Raw genomic sequence first — 19,618 nt, 5'->3', positions numbered from 1 at the left:
TTACCAATCTCATGCTTCCACCCCACTACCCTTCCTAGTATAGGTTGGCTTCAGCCAAGAGCAATGTGCCTACTGTCAAAACTGGTTCCCATGATTGGCAAGAGCACACAGTGAGCCACCCTAAGAAAGGATCACTCTAATACACTGCCTTTCATTTATTCTGTAAATATCTATTGGGCATCCTCTATGTTCTAGACACTGTTCTAAATGCTGGGAATGCAGTAGTGAACAGTGACAGATAAGGCCCTGGTTGCTATGGACTGAACTGTGTTCCCCCAAACTTCATATCTTGAAGCTCTAATCCCCCATGACTGTATTGGAGATAGAGCCTTTAAGGAGGTGATTAACGTTAAATGAAGTCATAAGGGTGGAGCTCTGATCAGATAGGACTGGTACTCTTATAAGAAGAGGAAAATACCAGAGCTTTCTCCCCACCAGGTGAGGATAGAACGAAAAGGCAGCTGTCTGCAAGGCAGGAAGAGAGCTCTCACCAGAACTGGGCCATGCTGGCACCCTGATTTCAGACTTCTGGGCTCCATAACTGTGGGAAAATAAATCTCTGTTGTTTAAGCAGCCCAGTCTATGGTATTTTGTTATGGCAGCCCAAGCAGACAAATAGACTAGTCTAATAAACCCTCATTCTGGTGCTGAAGTTATGTCCAACCTTAAAGAGAATTTAAAAATTTAAGAATGAGAAGGAAGAGAGGAACCTCATGCAATAGGAAGTAGCTAAGACAATAAAAAGAGCAGATACTGCCAGGTAAGCGTTCATACTCATGCCCTCAGAGGAAACCTCTTAATTTGAAGTGTCCTAAGAGCTGGCCCATCTTCATATCTCAATAAAAGATAAATGCTTAAATAAACACACTTTTTATCTAGACTTCCATTGCAGACCGCACTCTTTAAAAGATCTACAGTAGGAAAATTTGGTGCCACATGGAAAAACCCATCTTAAAAAACACAAATAGAAATTGATACTGTAATTTAGAAAACTATTTGATTTACATGACTCTCAGTGGAGAATTAGCAGCATTTCTTCTGACGTTAAGCATGTAAAATATTTGTATTACTATCCACAAAATATGACTACAGTAACGTACAGAATCACAGAACTTGAGAGCCAGAAAGCCAACAGCAAACCCTTCTCATTTCACACAGGAGTTAAAGGGAAGATCAGATGTTTTGGTTCTTGTCCAACACCTCCCAACTCCCACCCTAGATTATGCATAAAGGATCAGCTACATCATTTCAAAATGAAAACGCAAGGCGTCCTTGTTAAAAAATTATTAAGAATTTCAAGACGGTAACAGCTGAGCATTAAACCAAAGTGCCAGCCCTTCTAAACGATGGGCCTTGCATGACTGCACAGGTTACATGCCATGAAGCTAGCCCTGAAGAGAGAGGTATATCTATAAGCACCCTCTGAAGAAATCTATTTCTTTACAATCCAACACACAATACAGATGGATCCTAACTCATGAACATTAACACTAGGAATATGGTGGAGAGCAGAAAAAACTGAACCTGGAGGCCGAAGACCTCTGGCCACTAGTTAGACCCTAGCAAGTCCCTTTATAGTCCAAGATGAGACAGAATGCATCCTATCTCCATCTCACAAAGCTATGACAATCAAATTAAGTAAGTTCTTTGCATCACACGTTAGTGTCAGTACCATTCCCTCAAACAGCCCTGGAAGTTAGTGTTTTCAAATGTTGGAGAGATTGAAAAACTGGGGGTTTGCAATCATTATAGCTTACATTTAGATCACCTTCAAGGTTAACAGGTATTCAATTCCCATCAATGGTTTCTGAGCAAAGGAAAGCCGTGTTAATTCTGTGTTCCTCACTAGAACATCTATAAAAGCATCGTCCACCAGAAATATAGTGTGAGCCATATGACTTAAAATCTTCTAGTAGCCACAATGAAAAACTAAAAAGAAACAGTAGAAATTAAATTTAACAATATATTTTATTTAACCCAACATCAAACAATATTATCTTTTTCAACAGGTAACAACGTAAAAATTATTAGTGAGAATTCTTACACTTTATGGTACCAAGTCTTAGAAATCCATTCCGTATTTTACACTTAGAGCACATCTCAATCCCATGTGGCTATTGGACAGCGAAGATCTATAATACTAACTGTATAAGGTATTCAATCACCCTTTCACATCCTTTTTGTCATTGTCTTCCACTTTTCTTACCACTACACATAAATAGTAGCAGTTTCAAGAAATTTCCACCATCACCACCTTCAAGGAGATGCACTGTATATATCCAAATTCCCCATAAAATATTGTTATAGAAAACGCCTGCAAACGCAGTCACTTGCTAAGCAATTTAGCAATGCTTGTGGCCTAAGCGAGCAGCTTTATTCATCCTCCTAGGGAATTTTCACCACTCCTATCTATCAGGGAACCGCGTTACCCGGGCGACAGGCCCTTTAAGAGGTCTGTCATAGAGCACAACCAGAGCCGAGAGCATTGCTATTAGGGGTAAGGCAGGAGTCTGAGGGCGACTCTCACGCTCCACACGCCGCGCTGCGCCTCTCGTCCAAGGCGAGGCCGCGGGGCCGCACGTCCCGCCGCGCCGGACGCTGCAGCGCGGCCCCCGAGGAGCCCCCGCGCGCCCTGAGGCTGCCCGCAGCTCCGAAGGCCCCTCCGAGGCCCAGCGCGGTCACCCGGCCGCGCCGAACGCTACTGCCCGCGCCCCGCGCCTCGGCTCGGAGGAGGCCCCGGCTCCGCCCCCGCCCGGGCCTTTCAACTGGGCTCTCCCGGGCCCCTCGCGACGGCGCCGGCGTCCCAAGCCACAGACCCGGGGCCGGCCGTCAGGAGAGCGGAGACGCGGCCCAGGCCGCACTCACCGACCTGAGGAGGCAGCGCGGCCAGCGTCCAGCCGCTTCCGGGCCGGTCGCCGCCCCTCTCGCCGCGGGAGTCCCAACACGAGCAAGATGGCGGCGCCGGGGGCGCGGCCAGTAAGCTGGGCTCCCAGGCCGGGGTCCACGTCTCACCCGAGCCTCGGCCTCGGAAGGGGAATTCCCCATGCGCGAGCACCGCCCCGGGGCGGGGCCACTGCCCTGGAGGCCCCGCCTGCCGGCCGAGCGCGCCGGTGCCTCAGCAGGCCCCGCCCCTGGAGCCGCTGCGGGGATCCGGCGTACGCGGACTTGGACGGCCAGTCAGAGCTGCGGTGTCGTTTTCAAGCGCTTCGCACGCTTTAGCTCATTTGATCACTTTAAATTTCGTTAAAAGTTTATTGTGGGCCATCAATGTAGTAGAAAGTCTAGAGTATTGGGTTCACGATTTATTCACTCATGTTCATTCCACAAACATGTCTTGAGTGCCTGTTGTGTGCTGGAATGCTGGGGAGACTCGAGTGGACGAAAAAGACGTGGTCCCGGCAGGAAACAGGCAATTAGTGATGCCTCGTTAGGGCTAATACAGTGCTCCACGGAAGGGGTGACCCCTAGCGTTGGGGGTGGAGGAATGCTTCCCTGAGGACCACTAGGCTGAGAGAAGAAGGATGAGTATGGGTTTAGCCTGGAAAGGGAACAGGGCGGAGAGGGTTGGAAGAGAAGAGGTTTCTAGCGGAGAAAGAGCAAGTGCGGCCTCAGGAAGGGGGGCATAGCAGTGGGGAAGGAGTGGAGTGTGGATGAATGAGCAGAGGAAGTGGGGAGAGATTGAGATGCACTATCAGAAAGGCGTTTGGAAAGGAGGTTAGTGAGTTTGGATGGACTTTCCTAAAGGCAATGATGGGGTCATTGAAGTTTTTTAACCAGACCAGTGGTGTGATCAGTTTTTCCAAGGGGAAGGGGAAGGGTTAGGTAAGTATTCGAATAAGGGATGATGGTAACCCAAACTACAGGGGGTAGAGAGAGTGGGGATGGAGAGAAGTGTGTGGCCCGGAGAATATTTAGAAGGTGGGATGAACAGAGCTAGATGATTGCTAAGTGAGTGAGGGGCAAAGAAGATTCTAGGTTTCTGGTTCCCATCACTGAGTGAACGGTGCTGCCACAGGTGTTACAAATCTGACCTAGAGGCTTTCTTCACACGTCTGGCAATCTTTGCTTGTCTGTTTGTGCTTAAAAGTGGGTGGTCTTGGGCTTGTGGTGATTGATATAAGCAGCAAAATGAGCTTAGTCCTGATGATCTTCAAGGCAGATAGTTTTGGTAAGAGGGTGAGTTTGAGGTCAGTGCTGCCTTTGGGGGTCTGAGGCTCCTTTTCCCTCCTGCTGTTGGAGAAGTGGAGGCTGAAGAAAGTGCTATACTACTGAGGGGAGATACCCACAGGACTCATCATTTCAAACACGATTTTCCCAGTCCTCTCAATCATTTTGGCCCTGGCCCCAAATCCTGACACGCAACCTCAAATCAGTACAAGTCTCTTTCTTATCCCCTCCTACCATGCATAGCTGAGGAAAACATCTCCCCGCGTGCTCAAATGACTTTGCTTCCTACTTCAGAAAGAAAATTAAAACTATCTGGTAGGAATTCCCACAGCCTCTTACTGTTTTCTCTTTCCTTTCCCCAACATCTTCATTCACTCCCATTCTTACCTTCTTCTAGCTCACATAGAGGAAGAGGAGGGACCCTGTATGTTTCTCCTCTTCTGAGACCTTCTACCATCAATTTTCTCCTCTTCCACGTGTCTTCAACCTCTCTATTTGTACTGGGTCTTTACCTTCAACATATGTTCAAGTCACTCTCATTTCTCTCCTCAAAGGAGAGGACCACACTCACTCTCTCTAATCCTCTATCCTCTTGTCCTTCCCTGAATTTGCTTCACTTAAGCTTTCAGGCCCACCACCTCACCAAAACTGCTCTTTATTTGCCTGTAGTTGTCTTCCTTTTCTAGAACATATGTTCCATATAGCCAGTTTTCATTCTGTTATACCTCCATCCCTAAGTGTTAGCAAGACGCTTGGTGACCCAGTCAGAGATGACAATTTCTTGGCCTCCCTTTCAGCTAGGTGTGGCTAGATCAAAAAGAAGTGACCAGTAAGATGTTAGTAGAACTGGATCATGTCCCTTAAAAAAGAAGCTGCTTGCCATTCACTTCCTCTTCTCCCTTCCTGCTGTCTAGAAAATAGCAGACAGCATTTTCTTTGTGGTTAGTAAACTTTTAGTATAGAACTTTGGATTTTCTATAGCACCTGCTGCAAAATGTGTATTCAAAAAATATTTACTGAGTGGGAGAGGGCATTGTATTTATTGGAAGATTAAACTGTTTCAGAGACTTTAACAGACTGGTCTGAGGTTACATTAATTATCTTTATCAAACATTCATTTTGCAATGGCAACCAGAGTTGCTATATTTCAGTCTCAGTGAGTTTTTTTTTAATTTAGACTTTTGTGTCCCTAACAGGATATTGTTCTTTTTAAGCTCCTTCCTTTTTGTTGTGGTGAGCTAGGAAAGGACTTTTTTGTTCTGGTTTTAAACCAATAAAGGACAGCAGTTGAAGCAACTGCTAATTTCCTTAATACAATTGCTGTTGGAACATTCTGTGGAGTTTGTGACCGGCTAATTCCAACTCCCTTTATTTCTACAAGCAAAAAATCAGTGTGTACCTGAGAGCAAATTGTACTGTTAAGCATCAAGTAGAAAATTAAGACCTTGTGAACATGTAATATAGCTTAAGGAATCTTTTTACAAAGTTTAAGGATCTGAGATATCTTAAAATAGTGGTCTTTGGGGGCTGGCCCCATGGCTGAGTGGTTAGATTTGCGCACTCTGCTTCAGCGACCCAGGGTCTTGCTGGTTCAAATCTTGGGCGCAGTCATGCCACTGCTCGTCAGGCCATGCTGGGGTGGCGTCCCACATGCCACAACTAGAAGGACCCACGACTGAAAATACGCAACTATGTACTGGGGGGCTTTGGGAGAAAAAGGAAAAATAAAATCTTAAAAAAAAAAAATAGTCGTCTTCAAAAAGCATTCTAGCACACTGCCAAATCAATGGTTTAAATCAATGCACTTGTTCATACATTATTGGAATTACATCTAACGTTATCATAATAAATTTACATAATAGCAAAAAATATGATTTTTAATACATTTATAATATTTAAATTGTAAATAAAACTATTGCATCACACTTTGTATCCCATGAATACATTTACTGGGAGTTTCTCACTATCATTCATTTAAAAATTTGTGAATAAGTTATTCTTTAATTGTAGGAAATTTTATATTTTTCTATTTTTTTTCTTTGAATTTGTATTTCCAGTCTACTTTCTCCCACTGGATTATTTATTTTTTTGACAAGAAATAATTATATAGCATATATTATGTGTCAGACACTTTACAACATAGGCTCATTTAATACTCTCTCTCAGGTTGGGTGCCCTGGGAACCGTATTCCAAGATGGAGATTAGGATGTAGGATTCTTATTCAGGGGTGTTCTTGAGATCAACACCTGTGAAAGGGAGGAAGAAGATGCAGGATTGGGCAGAGGGAGAACCTGAATTTTGATTCAATACTAACAAGGGCCTCAGCCATTCCATGGGAAAATTTGCAACTGGACTGGCCCTTCAGAGTTGTCTTGAGTTGAGATGAGGGACCCAGGCCTTTATACTAACTACCCCACTGATGTGGATGTGTCCTTGATGTGAGCTGTCCCTCGAAGGAAGCATGACTTTGAGTGAAGCAATTTTCTCAGGCAAGCCAGTCCTCTAAGAAGGCTGACACCTCAAGGATGTCTGCTGGCAACACTCCCGACAGCTGAAGGATTAAGACATTCATTACTGAGGGGGGACATCTGGGAGGTGTACCATAGAATCCACCACATCTTTATCACAATTTCATGAGCATGATACTGTTATTTTTCCCCTTTTACAGATGAGAAAACTGAGGTACAGAATGGTTAAATAAATTGCCCAAATATCTCTTAAGTAGTGGAACTAGGATACGACCCCAGGCAATCTGGCTCCAGCATTATGCTTCTAACTACTGGCCCACGCACTATCAAATGGAATAGCCACTTAATCTAGTTTCTCGGTGCCATTAAAACAATCTTTTAAAACAGACATTGGCAAATGTTTTTTGGTAAAGGGCCAGATAGTGAATATTTCCAGCTTTGCAGCCTATATTGCCTCTGTCACATCTGCTCAATCTGCTGTTGTAGTGCAAAAGCAGCTATAGGCAGTCCGTAAGTAAAGAGTGTGGCTATGTCCCAGGAAAACTTTATTTACAGAAACAGCATGGCAGGTTGGGTTAGTCTGCTAACCCCTGTAATTGAAAAATATTTAAAGATAGAGGAAACATGCAAGATTTATTGTTATAGGAATAGAATAGTAGCGAATGGGATACACATAATCATCCTAACCTTATTTTTTAAAGACTAAAGGGAATTATGCCAACCTTTTAACAGTAGCTATCTCTGTGTGGTAAGTTTAAAAGCGATCCTTATTTTCTTCATTATGCTTTTCTATGTTTACTGAAATAAAAATGTAAAACTATTTTTTTTTAGATTGGCCCTGAGCTAACATCTGTTGCAAATCTTTTTTTCTTCTTCTACTTCTGCTCCCCAAAGCCCTCCAGTACATAGTTGTATATTGTAGTTGTAGGTCCTTCTGGCTGTGCTATGTGAGATGCCACCTCAGCATGGCTTGGTGAGTGGTGCCATGTCCGTGTCCCAGGATCTGAACTGGTGAATCCCTGGGCCACTGAAGCAGAGCCCACAATCTTAACCACTTGGCCACGGGGCCGGCCCCTTAAAACTTTTTTAATGAGAAAATAAACCAATGAATATTATTTTAAAGAATATAGTTGGAGGGATTAGGACGCTAAATTCCATAGTGATTGAGAGGCACCTCATAATCCTATGCCCACAGAGTTAAGGCAGAAATAATAAGGTTCAAGCATCATGCTAAGTGCTCTGTTAACTGGGGCAGTGTTAGGATGATAACTGCAACAAGGGTGATGCTGACATTTCCTGCTTTGCTCATTGCTTCTTCACAGGGTCTCTGTTTCATTTGTGGGTAACCTGGTATTATCGGCTGAATGTTCGTATCCCCCCAAATTGGTATGTTGCAATCGTAATACCCAATGTGATGGTATTAGGAGGTGGACCGTTTGTGAGTTAATTAGGTCATGAGGGTGGAGCCCTCATGAATGAGAGTAGTGCTCTTATAAAAGGGACCCCAGAGAGCTTTCTCACGCCTTTTCTGCCATGTAAAGACACAATGAGAAGTCAGCACTCTGAAACTGGGAAAAGGGCCCTCACCAGAACCCGACCATGCTGGCACCCTGATCTCAGACTTCCAGCTTCTGGAACTGTGAGAAATAAATTTGTGTTGTTTATAAGCCACCCAGTCTATGGTAATTTGTTATAGCAGCCCAAACTGACTAAAAGATTTGGCTCATCCTTTCCAACGATCCCTGAAGCACTGAAGCCATCAAAATTACTCTCAAATGAGCACTGCTAATCCCAGCGAAACCACAGCCATCTCACTGCCTGGCCTCTTCCCCTCATGGACAGGATTTGAGTAAATCACATGTGGGCTTTTGAAACAGATGAGGTAGCTAAATTCTAATCTCGCTGCTCCCATAGCCATTGCCCTAGTTTAGGTCTTAATTACTGTTCACCCAGACAGTAGTATCCCAACTGACCTCTGGATCCCCTGTTCCTACTCTTTGACTCTAAACTCTCTCCTCTGTGTGGCTCGAATGATCTTCCTGAAGCACGTCTTAAGTGATCCTTTTATTTAGAACCCTTCATTGGTTCACATTCCCTACAGATCAACATCGAAACTCCTCAGCCTGGAGTTAAGATGTCAATATTCTAAGTCTCAACAGATGATGAGGAAGAAAATTTGTATTTTCAATGGATCCCATTAGTTTTAGAATTACCTAAACCAAATGACAAAACAGTTGTAAAAGTAGGCTTCTTTTGACAGTCAAATGAGAAAAAGATTCCTATAACCAACACTGAAAGTTAGACATATATCAAACTATGAAGATAATGTGTTCAGAACCAGTGTCATTTTGAGGAATAGAGTAGGTCACAGAAAAGTAAAAGCATATCTGATTGGCCTGAGTCAATAATTTGGACTGTTTCTGATGTAATGGACAGTGTGTGACTATAAAACCTTCAAATGGATAATGGACTTGATTCTCATGTTCAAAATCTTGGGCCATCAGCAGCATATTTGAGAAGCTAAACCTGACTTTCTTGGTTAAGTATAATCGTAACCTCAGGAAGAAATGGAAGAGGTAAGAAATCAGAAGCAGAAAGAGAATCAGGATTAGAATCAGGGCAGAAATGATGAGAAAACAAATTTACTTCTTAAGCTTTAGCCCTTCGGTAACTTCTGTATCAGTCAGTTTTGTAATCATTGCACTGTTGAGTATATTTTGTCTTCTTTTGAAGAACATTTAAAAGACTCTGCTACTCTAAACTTGAGAAGAGGGATTCAGTTAGCAACAATGTTTACAAGTTTGGAGAAATCTAATTTATTAAGTTAATATATTTTCAATGTATTGGTTGTATAAATGAGGTAAATATATATATTAATTATTTAAATATTAATAAATTATATATAGTAGTGAATATTCCTCTTGTAACATGCACAAAAGCTTCTGGGATATTGCAAAAAAAGTTATCAACATGAGGCTGTCCCCATTCTGGCTCAACAAGTCTTTCCCATTTGATCCCTTAACCCACACTAGCTCTAGCCCTGCTGAACTGTTCCCAATTACTTTACGTAGCACTTTGTCTGTAACATGTCCTTGTTCCATTTTTTCCCTGGAATGCCCTTCCCCAAGTCTTAGAAAAATTAAACTCTATCTGTCCCTCAAGATATGTTCCTCAGCCCGTCCCTAAAGTCTCCCACAACTGGAAGTGCTGTCTACCTTTCTGAACTCCTTGGCACCTTGCCTGCTGTGCTTCTATCATACTCCTCGTCTCTTTACATACACATTTATATATAATTATGTATTATAATAATGCTATTACCTATTATATTATGGTATACTCATATTGTTCGACTGTGAATTCCCTGAGGGTGAGATACATGTTACAATTGTTATTGTTCCCCTCATTACTTGCTAAATCAAAACAATGAATGTATGATGAAAAATTATGCAAACATATGAATGCTTCCATTCCAAGTCAAAATTTAAAAATATTATTGTGAAAACCATATGGAAGGAAATGTCTTCAAATTCAGATATTCCTACCATGCACAACTGTTTTTATTTCTCTGTTTCTCTTTCAGGATTTAGCCATGCTCATACAGCATATTTGTTTATGTAACAGGATGTTAAAAATAGAATTGTCATCTCTCGTTTTGGCTAGATCCCCACTAAACTGGAACAGAACAATAGGTGATGAATATTCCCACATCCCAAAGTGAGATGCTACCACCTATGCAGAGCTGGAAAAGATTTTGTAACCTGAAGACCCAAAGCCTCTTGAAGGATGTAAAGAACTTGGAAATGAAGAGTCTGGGAGAGATTTCTTTGGAGAAATTTGTTTCTAGGAAGTCTCACTCCTAATCCCCTGGAAGAGGTCTGGGGGGTACTGTTCTCTGAGGAGAGCTTGATCTATGCAACTTGGATAAGGGACGTGGGTAGGGAACATGGTGGGCAGCTGTCTGAGCTGTGCCTGAAAATGCTAAAGGCCAGCTAGTTGTTCTGAAGGCAGAGAGGTGAGAGGCGCATCTGTTGGGAACAACCTTCACTCAGAGTTTGTCAGGATAAACGATGCGTGAGCATGCCCTGAGACTGGATGTGGGCCACAAGGGCGAGAGAGGCAGCCTAGAGCAGGTTAATAGCTCTCTGGTGGGAGTGAGGCTATGTCAGCTGAGAGCCATTAGAGGTGCTCCGCTGGAATAGGATGCTGTGAGGGGGGACTGTGTTCGACACCTGCCAGAGAGGAGACCCTCCCAGCTTTAAGAGAACTTTAGATGAGAGATTCCCCAGCAAAGCGGAGTCTCCGACAAGTGCTGGAGAACTTCACAGTGGAGAAAGAGATCACTTGACTCCCTTCCAAAACCAGAGCAAGGTAGTCACCAGTTAAGTAGATCTTTCTGGCCCTTCTACCTGGAAGAGTCAGAAACTGTTCTTCACGAATTTGGGGAAGGCAGAGAGGCACAAAGTGGAAAAGTGGAAAAGTTGGCCACGCGCCCTTTCCCACTGCAGGTTTCCAGCCTGAAGCAAGCCCCAGTTGGGGAGAAAAGAAACTTTAAGCTCAGAGTTTTAGCAACTACATGACAATAGACATTTTAATTATTGGAATGACGTAGTTTTTATAAATAAAGATGACAGAAGTGATTTTTATGTGACAGACTGACCCAAAGACTCATGATACCTGCCTGTCATTTTGTCCAAGTGACAAGGAAAATCCTGCCCTCAAAAGTAGACATGAAAGAACAGTGGGGAGAAAAATAAAGTTGTTTTATAATGCATCCTATGGAGTCCTGCTCTTTCAATAGATTGGTGACATTCGACTGGAATCGGAATGAACAAACTGTTTTAGGCAACTAAAATTTCAAGTCTTTAATAAATTCATGCAACTTGTAAAATGTGATAATAAACATACAAAAAAGCTTTGCAACTCTACACTAAGATGTTAGTTGCATAAACAGTGTGATGTTACACAGGGTCAAGGCCTGCAGTTCTGCAGGTTGGGTATTAAATGCCTCCAGGAGGGCCATTTGCATCATGGTTATTCTGTCAATTGTCAAGGAGCAAGAGTCTTGGGGAAGGGGCAATTTTCTGATATGGGGTATGATACTGTATGTCACATGTATGATACTGTACAGGGAATGATACTGAATATTGTGAGGAGCATTCATACATAGTGTGTAAATTAGGCAAATGCTTGGACAATTAAAAATATTTTTTTGCGATATGGATGTTTATACATTGGGTTTAAAAATAATCTGCTCTCCAAAAAGCAGCTTAATATTTATAAATTGAGGCGAGAAGCATCCTGTAATTATTTATTTAATAGTTTAAAAGTTAAAATTTTTGTTTTTTAACATGCCGGCCAAGGAAATACATACATGTCATATTTGCTTTTTCATGCGTGTGCCAAAAATAAGTGGGTTGGCTATAAATTGAATAGCCCCAAAGACTGAATTTAACTGGAAAAGATTGTTTTAAATAGGAAGACACTCGATTATTATCTGAGAGCAAGTTTAAGCTGTTTTTTTGCTTATCCTATTCTATTAGCAGGAACTTTATCACCCAAATACATGTAAATTCTATATCTCTGGCTGAAGATCTAAACCATTCTTTGTTTACATAGAAATAATTCTTTACATTAATTCCTGAAAATTATATTTATTAGATACATGTCTTATTGCTTAAGAGGTTTTTTTCTTGTAATTTTAATATACATGTCTGGGAAATAAGACTTCCATTTAATAGCCTGTAAAGGCTACTGATGTATTAGAAGCTGCCTTGACATTATTGGATGCAAGTAAGCCCAACCCTGAGTATTAAGTAGAATTGGATCCAAAAAACAGAAGAGGAAACAACACTTCCAAACTCATTTTATGAGGCCAGCATTATCCTGATACCAAAACCAGACAAGGATACCACAAGAAAGAAAATTACAGGCCAATATCACTGATGAACATAGATGCAAAAATATTAATTAATTACATTAAAAACGTTAAATATTAACAAACCAAATTTAACAATATGTTTAAAGGATCATACATGATGATCAAGTGAGATTTATTCCAGGGATGCAAGAGTGGTTCAACAACCACAAAGCAATCAATATGATACCTCACATTAACAAAATGAAGGATAAAAATCATGTGATCATCTCAATAGATGCAGAAAAAGCATTTGGCAAAATTCAACATCCATTTATGATAAATAGAATTGAGTAAGATTACTCATTGTAATAAATGCATTGACTCCACTTGTTTTCTCATGGTTGAAATTAAATTGGTGTTCCTAGTGCCTCTCTAAAATATTAGTTTCTGAAAATTATTCATTTTAACCCGAATTTTTCTTGCCTTTGCATGTATTTTACAAGGTAGGGGTTGAGCAGTGGAAGGTATATAAACAATGAAATAAAATGTAGTCATTTTTAGCTGTGCCTATACATATATACACAGGGAGATGGGGGTTAAGGGTGATCATTATTCGCAACATTCTTCTTCTGGGTTTGCAGTTAATTGAGAAATATACAAAGCAATCAGAGACATGGAGATCAAAATATCAGCATTATTACCAACAAAGCTTGGACATGTAGCTTGGATCTGCAACCCCAACCAAGTTTCCTGGTACTTGCATCCGTGTCTAGATTTTGGGTTTTCTCATCAGAGTCTTCCAGCTGCAAAGGCTATCACTCACTATCTCCCATCCTTGGATTCCCAGTAGTAAATATGGAGAGGATGAGGTCACACATGCATAGGACTTTTAGCACATTAACTCTACTTGTTCAGGAAACATGGATCAATGGTTGTTAGACTATCACCCTCATCATTCAGGATAAATCTAATTGCTCATCCTGTGGGGAGGAGTGATTAAGGAGAGGAAAGAGATACCAAAAGTTATATACTAGCAGAAGTATCGTAGAAATATGACAGCAAGGGCATACTTGTTAAAGAAAATGGAAATGTCAATCAACATTCCAAATGTTGGAACTATAGTCATTGATTAATTGCAACCGTAAGTTGGCTAAGGATGCAAGAATTTGGCAAAAATCAATGAAAGCATTCTGTGAGAATCATTTTACTACACGGAACTTAGAGTATATTGCATATTTCTTTGTTTGTAAATTGTATACTACACACCCTTTACATCAGTAACATGTATAATAAACATATACGTATATATACACACATACATACATGTTCACGCACAAGTGTTAAATACTTTTCAGCAAACCACTGGGTAACATCCTTCTCCTTCATTTCCTTCCTTTCCCTAGGACAATTAGGTACTAAGGTTTTTAATTCTGCTTCTTAAATATTTCTCGGAATTGTTCACTTCTTTCCATTCCCAATGCTGATGGTTGAGAGCCTTATCTCTCATTGGTATTTTAGTAAGTTTTCTAACAGGTCTCTCCGTCTTCATGCTTGCTTCCCTGCAATTAATTCTTCATGCAACCACCAGGGTGATTTTCCTAAAATGAAAATGGCATCATGTCATTTCTCTGCTTAAAATTGTTCAGTGGCTTCTCATTGCTTTCAAGATTAAGTCTAAACCCTTTAACATAGCACAAAAGAAATGCCTAGTTATCCTCTGCTCTCTGCACTTCCAATCTCTGTGTCACAGTCTGGGCTGGGTGCCCTCTTTCCAGATCTCTTTTATAGATATTGTCATGCTATATGCCTTTGCCTTTTGTTGTCTGGTATTTTGTTAAGAAAATTTTCAAACATACAGAAAAGTTGACAGGATTATACAGAAAACCCACCACCAGCCGTCTAGATTCCACAATTAACATTTGATCTACAATTGACATACTTGCTCTATCAAACATCTACTCATCTACGCATCTCTCTGTCCATCTTCTTTTCCTATGATGTGTTTCACAGTAAGTTGCAGATGCCAGTGCACTTTGCTCCCAAACACTTCAGCATTGTATCATTAGCTAGAGTTTGATATTTGATGAGCTAAAACAAATTTTTTTTTGGTAAAATTTGCTATTGCCTTTTACTTACCTGTCTCCTCCACTGGACTGCAGTGACTGGGTCTTATTTGTTTTCTACCCAATGCCTCCATATAGTAAAAACTAAGTTAATATTTGTTAAATGAGTGTATTTCGGATTCCATCAGATGTTAGTTTCTTGATTCATATATAAAAGTAATTTCGTCACCTGTTTGATTCATTTTCTTATTCCCCTACCCAGAAAATTCATAGAAAACAGCTTACAGTCTACCTATTCAGCATCATAGGCAATTAAGAATTTTAATCTGTTAACGATAGTAGACAAGCCGACTCCCACACCATGTCTTTCTACAAAGCCCCACAAGGTGGTGCCCGAATATCTTTTTTCAAACAAGAGTCCCTCGAGACCAATGGTCAGTCCTCAGTTTTTCAAATTCTCATATAGTAAAAATATTAATTCACCTTAAGTCTCTTTCACTGTAAACTTTGTCCATTAACAATTTACCTTCAGTACAGAATTTAAAAGGTCAGAAGAAGAAACAAACTGTTGTGTAGGAGAAACTACAGTATATGATTTAGATGTAACTCAAAAACAGGTGACTCTATAAGCTCAATTAGGGACAATGTTGTATAAACCAGAGGTATAATGGGTTGAGATAATGTGGACAATAAGTTACTTAAGGTTCTTAAAACACTTGTTCCAGGAATTTGATAAGAGTTATTAAAAAACTTTCTTTGTTGGATATTCTTATTAAATCCCAAATGCACTGACCAGAAAACTCAAATAAGTGTTGAGTTTCTGCAGCCTATATTACTCATGAAAATGATGATATCTATCTACATTACCGGCTGTATTTTGATCAGGTATCAATAAGATGCATCGCGAGTCACTGAAATCAGTGTAAAAATCCCCAGCTACTCAGGCAAACCTGCCCAAACTTGGAAGCCAAAATTCTTCAACTCAGGGTTCTAAGAAGTGGTGTGTGTTCATTGCCTTTGATGGCCCAGGGATTAAGATTTACACACTGAGATATGAGACTCATTACCTGCTGGAATTTAGCGCATGATAATTTGTCCTGAGCCATTTGCTACTAAAGTAAAATTCAAATTTTTCAAATAAAATGGTTGGCTATAGACCAGCCTCCTTTTTCTCCTGCTCTGGCACAAGCCTGGGTGATACAGAGGCCAAGGAAACCTCCTGGGGTACTTCGGGATAATCAGACATGGCCAGCTGATGTGCAAAGATCTAAACTTTATTTCCTCACTGACTTGAGGTCTCACCTTTGGGTGAGTGTTAACATTTGCCCTCTATTTTATCATGGAAATGGAAAAATCAAATAAAAGTGGTCTCTAAGGTTTTTTCAAGTTCTGAGATTTGATGCTATTATTTGTCCCCAATATAAGAAAAGTTTAAATATCATCTAGAGAGAAATTGAAGTATGCACCAAGATATAATACAGCACTTTCCAATACCTGAAAGTAAAATCAACTAAGTGAAAAATAAAAAACATTTTCTCAATTAAAAGCAGAGCTTTGTCAAAGCTTAATGAGTAGATCCTGTCTTTCTCTTTTGGTGAACTGTGCATGAAAAAATTGACTGCTCTAGCCGCTGACTGAAGGGAATAATTTTTTAAAAATCGAATATTTAAACTTATGATAGGACAAGACCTACCTACTTTCAGATATTTCTTAGAAAGGAAAATTGTAAAATTTTCCAGAAAGCATTCTGATATTTTGGCATAAAATAACTTTCTCTTAGTAAAGAATAAACAACACAGAAAGAGGAAACATCAATATTGAAGGAAAATTTTAGAGAAAGATTTTAATAGTCATAAGATTGGTACAATGGGAATTTATGCTGTCACGGTAGTCTAGGGCACTATGTGTTGCATATGTGACACAATTATTCAAGCTGGGGACCAAATGACAAATAATGAAGCAAGATAATCCAGGGCGTAAACAATACAAAAATAATTGTGTAGAGGGAATGTGAAGGAGTCAATTCCACGAGAATTTGGTGAAGGGCAGGGCACTGGAGTCATGATGCTCAAGACCTGAGTGATGCCACAGTTCCTAATTTTATTACCAATGATAATTTTCACTTCCTTGTTATCTGGAATGCTTTTAATTCTTCCCTTAGTTGGTAAATAGGATCAATGCCATTTTGGTGTTCCTCTAATTTACTGATAAATGACATGAGAGAATGTCTAAGTCATGCTCTTGGAGCCGAAAAAGATAATGAATCCCAGAAACTTCAGAGCTTTGAGATAAATGTTAGAAATTCTACTACACATATGAAGATTTTATACTGAAAAAAATAGAAGGGGACCTTTAACAACAAATTTTTCCAAGTTGGATAGAAGGTCATTGACTTCTCACTTCTCAGTTGATAATGTTCTTTTCTACTCTGGCTCAGCAGTGTGGGAGGTGGGTGAAACTGGGAGAAGATTGTGAAACATTGCACTAGACCTTGGACTTGGTCCAGATGTGTAACTGTGGTACAAATTTGAGCTGATCTGTTATGGGGCTTTTTGTGTTTCTGTAACCTCATGCAGATAAAACTATTTGACATATACAAGTCATCCAAGACTTTGATCCCTTTAAATGATCCTAGGACCCCAAAATACCATCACTCCTGAAATAGAGATCTTGGCACTGGTACCAAAACAAATAAAGCCAACATAGATTCTACTATGGGAGAGTATTAAAAATTTTTGAAAAAGTTGAGAAAAGGTTTCCTGTCTGGCACTGCTCTAGAGGAGAGCAATCTGTTGTATTATCGTTCTCAAGTGATAGATGAACACTAAAAAATTAATTCTAATAATAATTCATTCCACAAATATTAATTGAGTTCTTACTCTAGGCCATCCACAGTATAACATCAAAAATAGTATGCTATCCTTTCTTCATTTATAAAGACTTTGCTACAGAGCAACTATCAGAAGGGCATAGACTCCAAGTTGCCTTTTTATAGGTATTATTGTTATCTATGTTCTCTTATTTGGTCTGTGTATGTCCAATTGCACACTAAATCAAGACCATCTGTTAGGCTTAAGAGTGTGGTCTTCAGCCATGGGGCATTGTTTCTCTGGGTGCAAAGCTAATTGCCTTATATACATGGACAGAATCCAAGATTTTCTTTTGAGTCATCTACCCAATCAACTTAGTGCTGATTGCCACATCTGGGAATGAGAGGTGGCAGTCCTCAGGTTTGGGTTACCCTATCTGACTTTGGGGGATCGAAGGGAGATGATGAGCAGGCAGGACTCCAACCCCTCACCAACTTCAATCAGAACAGTTGCAAAACAGGAGGGCTTTATCCCATTTCTCCTCTCCAGGAATCACCTCTTTGCTTCTTAGAGGTATTCTTCTGCAAGTTGTTAGTCTAGTCCAGGAAAAAGAGAGTTGGCCTTCTGAAAAAACACTGCTTCCTTGTCCCATGATTCTCATCTCACAAAAGTGAAAAGTGTGGCTAATATCCACAGGCTATTTAAGATACATATGTGGTTGCTTCCTGGGAAATTCCATTGCTACTTCTGCAATATACCTACTATTTCTTCTTTCTATTGCCAAAGCCCCACAAAGCTTCCTTAGTTTCTCAATAACGGCTTTGTGGTGAGGAGACAATGAAAACGTGAACATTCACATGGATACTTAATTTAATGATGTAATAGTTGTTATAAGTGAGGCTCAGGGGTCAGAGAGGCCTGAGCTGAGATCCCATTCTGGGATTCTCTAGCATTGCATGACAGCAGGCAAGTTACCAAACTCCTCTCTGCCTCAACATCCTCCTCTGCAAAAAGTGAATTCTTACAGTGCTTGTTGTAAGTAGGTGGTTGTGCTTTTGGAGGGCTAAATGCCATCATGTGTGTGAAGAACTTAGCACATAGCCTAGCACCTGGTAAAGTGTTTCCAAAATGGAAGCTATTATTGTTTTAATGAGAAGATCCATATATGTTAAAACGTCTTCCTAAGAAAGTTGATTTTAACTAATTATAACATGAAATTTATATTGCTTTCTCTCATCATCTTGCTATTCTCTATCTCTGAGGCAGTCCACAGAGAAGCCTGCCTGTTAGTTGTCTAGAGGTCGAGTGGCTTCTTGGCAGGATGTTTTGCACTGATAAACATCAACTTATTATGAGCCATAACCGCAAGGTAGAAAATAGGAAAAAAGAGAATGGAACCACTATAGTGACTGCCTTTCCTGGACAGAGACCTCAGAATATTGACCATTGTAAACCTACCTCTTATGTTACAGTTTGAAAGGATCTTGATAAATAATTAAATTCATTCCCTCATTTTTTACATGGGAAACTGAGGTCCCCGTGTTAGAGAAAGTGCCAGGATTAAATTCGGATCACTATTTCAATATATATTGTATAAAATTTTTATTATGAAAAATTTCAAAAGTCACAAATATAGAAAGACTAGAACAATGAACTTCTATATACTCATCATCCAGCTTGAATAATTATCAACCCATTGCCTCTCTTGAAAAACCAGTTTTGCATCTGAGTCTGGCGTCATTTATACTCCTTCGTAGAGCTGTTCAGAATCAATATCTTACAGAACGTCCCCCAGGCAAAGAAACATAGGAAAAGAAAGAAGACGTACCATGCGAAACAAAGGCAGGCTGTCAATAAATGCCTAAAATGTAGAAAACCTGCTCAAGTTGTTTTTACAACAGTCTGGAAAACACAGACTTGTTCTGAAAGGACACTGTTCCTTTAAATTACTTACTGATCCCACCCAGATCTTGCACCCTGGCCAAATGCCTGACCACTCTTGCTTTAACTTAGTCTAATAAACATGAATAAGAGATTGCAAAAGATCCAAAAGCAAAGGCAATTTTTGTTTTCCACAGAACAATATCAAATAGCCAACCCCATCCCCAACAATGGTCCTTGCTGTTGGCATTTGCTTAACCCGTCTTTAATTCCTGTTTGACTAAATTTATAAGGTAAGACATTAACTGTTTTGTTTTAATCACTTGAATCAGCTACAACCATCTAGGAACTGTGGGAGACTAAAAGGTTTG

The 19,618-nt window shown here is 40.3% G+C and overlaps 2 protein-coding genes across 4 annotated transcripts in view; one reads left to right on the top strand and one right to left on the bottom strand.

The window, feature by feature from the left end:
- MIOS (meiosis regulator for oocyte development) overlaps positions 1-3,072 on the bottom strand; it is a 45,652-nt gene extending 42,580 nt beyond the window's left edge. The window contains exons 1-2 of one of the 3 annotated variants that reach the window (XM_044766776.2): positions 2,870-3,006; positions 1,758-1,929 (exon numbers count right to left, since the gene is read on the bottom strand). The gene's annotated coding sequence lies outside the window, so the exon portion shown is untranslated. Of the gene's footprint in view, positions 1-1,757; positions 1,930-2,869 lie in introns of those variants that run through there. The other 2 variants (XM_014854387.3, XM_070508960.1) reach the window with 2 other exon arrangements.
- A 16,330-nt stretch (positions 3,073-19,402) lies between these two features.
- The window catches only part of COL28A1 (collagen type XXVIII alpha 1 chain), a 173,063-nt gene continuing 172,847 nt past the window's right edge, over positions 19,403-19,618 (top strand). Inside the window, exon 1 of the mRNA XM_014854385.3 lies at positions 19,403-19,540. The gene's annotated coding sequence lies outside the window, so the exon portion shown is untranslated. The remainder of the gene's footprint in view (positions 19,541-19,618) is intronic.

Source organism: Equus asinus, chromosome 1, assembly GCF_041296235.1.
Source record: "Equus asinus isolate D_3611 breed Donkey chromosome 1, EquAss-T2T_v2, whole genome shotgun sequence".
NCBI lineage: Eukaryota > Metazoa > Chordata > Mammalia > Perissodactyla > Equidae > Equus > Equus asinus.
Note: the sequence above shows the minus strand (reverse complement) of the source record. Positions and strands in the feature narration are given on the sequence as shown.